Here is a 2,501-nt window from a genome sequence, read left to right as displayed (position 1 = left end):
TTTTTGTGTGTGACCCAAACCTTAGCTTAAATCGCGCGATTTCATGCAGGCGCTTGTGCCGCTGTTTATATGTTGTGACGACGAGCGCGCAAAGGTGTTTCACTCGTGTTAGTTTCATTTAAATTCACATTTGCTGTTTCAGGCTGTAACTTAGCGCAACAATCATGCCAACTATTGAGGAAGTAGAACTTTATCGCTTATGATATTGTACGTCTAGTAACTCACGCTAAAAGGTGTATTGTAAATAAATGTGCCGTGTTCCTTAAATATAAATAACTTGCTGCACAGTCAAGAACACGAAAATAGCAGACAATTTATTGCAGCAAGATTGTAAGAGGCAGGTACATGAAAACGGGAAGAAACAGCGAAATGCAAGTAATACGGGTGTCACACGGCGCACTTTTAAACGCGATCAAGCCCAATCCGATTTGCATGTCTCAGTCACGATTGGTTCTTTTGCGCAAGCTGCGCGATGGCGCCAATATCAGTCGCGAATTCCAATCAGGATCGGACTTGTTCGCGATCGCAAGTGGTCGTGTCACACCGGTATAATGGAGAATAGTTGAAAATGAATGGCGTGATGGCAATAACTTTGCACAAGCAAAACACATAGAAGACGTGTTGTAACTATCCAGATAATGAAAAAGAAAACTGCAAATACACCACAGGAATTAATTTGCTTAAAATGGTATTGCTTTAGAAGGAAAGAAATGCCGTTTTTCTTGTACTTCTGCGAAGGAAGGTGAATTAGGGCAGCAAAATTATGTGAATGGTAGCGTGCCGAAATAAAATGGCTGCAAAAATAATTAAGCACGCACCAACATCTTCATCTCGAATGTGTAAGCCAGTGTGTCCGTCATTAATGAGCTGCAATTAAGCACTTTGTGTGGGGGGTCTTCCCCTGCTGTCTTCGAAGCCCTGCAATCGTCTTCTGATACTTGGAATTTTGCCCTTGAGTATGCGTGATGTCCTTTGGCTGTGCAGTGTATTTTGAGGAAATGGTGGAGATTCCTGCAATACGTAGAATGACAGACAGAAGGTAAGCAATACTGGAGGCTTCAAAGCTATTGAATGTAGACGCTACGTTCCTTCGTATAAGCAATATTGGAGCCTGAAAAGCTTTATAATGGAGATGCTGCGTTCGTTCATGTAACGCATATTTTTTATTTATTTATTTTTTTGTTAAGGAAGCACTGTTATAAAGGCTAAGAAACAATGAACTTTCTACGGTAACAACTCCATACACAATTAAAACATGAGAACACGTATTTTCAGCCCAATGCACAACAGCTAACAACGCTCGAGCGCACATAGCTTGCTACAGAGGTTGGGAGAGAGCGCATTATTGCCATACTGCAAATATTGCACGTGTACCGCTTAGAAATAACTACACTTCTTTTGCAGAAGTAGAGCACCATACTTTTTCAGCAGTCGCCGCGCGTATCATAAAGCTCTCTGCCCCGAACGGCATGTGTTCATAGGACATTTCTTAACAAACCATTTCATTTTATTTTATAACTTCATCATTGTATCGAACGTGCATCGCAGCTCGGACGCTGCCGCATCGCTGTTTTCGCTAGCATCACCGCTCATTGCTGCGCATAAAAAAAGAACACGAAATGAAAGTCAGCGTAGCAAATGGGCAGCAGCTGTTCATGGCTGCAAGGCCGTCGTTACTCGTTCATGCGGCTAACAGTGACATAACGAAATGCGAAGAGAATAAGTCGTTAACGACGCGCAAAAGAACTTGCTGTGGCCTTACCATGAAACGGCGACGAAGCAGACGCTGGCAGAAGAACCCAACAACGATGCACAGGTGCATTTTACAGAAAGAGCACGGCAGAGTGGTCACAAGGCTTCGCCCATAATGGCACAGAACACCTATACAAACTTAGAGAACGGAAACTGTACCTTCCACAGTGCTACGAAAATAAGCATAGCGGTGGCGTCGTGAACTAAAGTATGCGACCACAGGTGGCGCTGCACAACAGGAAACGGAAACGGGGTTTTGCACACGCTTTACCAGGTGTTCTGTGGCTTTACTGGGTTTCTGGCTGCTGCGCCTCGATCGTGCTCCCGCCAGTTTAGTTGCTGTGTAGCAAACGTAGCGCCTACATATTTATGTAGGCGCTACGTTTGCCACACAGCAACCAAACTGGCGGGAGCACGATCGAGGCGCAGCAGAATACATGTAGCGCTGAGTCATATCGAATAAAGGCACACTCTAAACTGACTTTTAAGGGCATCCCGAGCGGTTTTTCGTTTATTACGCCGCCGTTGCCCTGAGTTAAATTGTGCCGCCGCGCTCCAGCTGTTGCATTTCGTGTAGGGCTACTGACAGAATGCGGTTTCCAGGTGGCACGATGGCCTCGACTGGAATAAACGCACACGACACCAAAGATTGAGTAAGCCTGAAAATATTTTATTTGCATTTTACAAGTACAACAAAAAGCACACGTCTACGCATCCACACAAACGCGGTTACATAGTCAAGAACATAG

General features: G+C 44.5%; 1 long non-coding RNA gene across 1 annotated transcript; it reads right to left on the bottom strand.

Moving 5' to 3' along the window:
* Positions 1–293: 293 nt before the first annotated feature.
* Positions 294–1,942, bottom strand: LOC129386983 (uncharacterized). The gene is made up of 2 exons (XR_008614326.2): positions 1,763–1,942; positions 294–1,011 (listed from the first exon to the last, which is right to left on the bottom strand). It is a non-coding gene; the product is annotated as an uncharacterized lncRNA (long non-coding RNA).
* Between the last annotated feature and the right edge of the window lie 559 nt (positions 1,943–2,501).

Source organism: Dermacentor andersoni, chromosome 11 (assembly GCF_023375885.2).
Source record: "Dermacentor andersoni chromosome 11, qqDerAnde1_hic_scaffold, whole genome shotgun sequence".
NCBI lineage: Eukaryota > Metazoa > Arthropoda > Arachnida > Ixodida > Ixodidae > Dermacentor > Dermacentor andersoni.
This window is presented reverse-complemented; position numbering and strand designations above follow the sequence as displayed.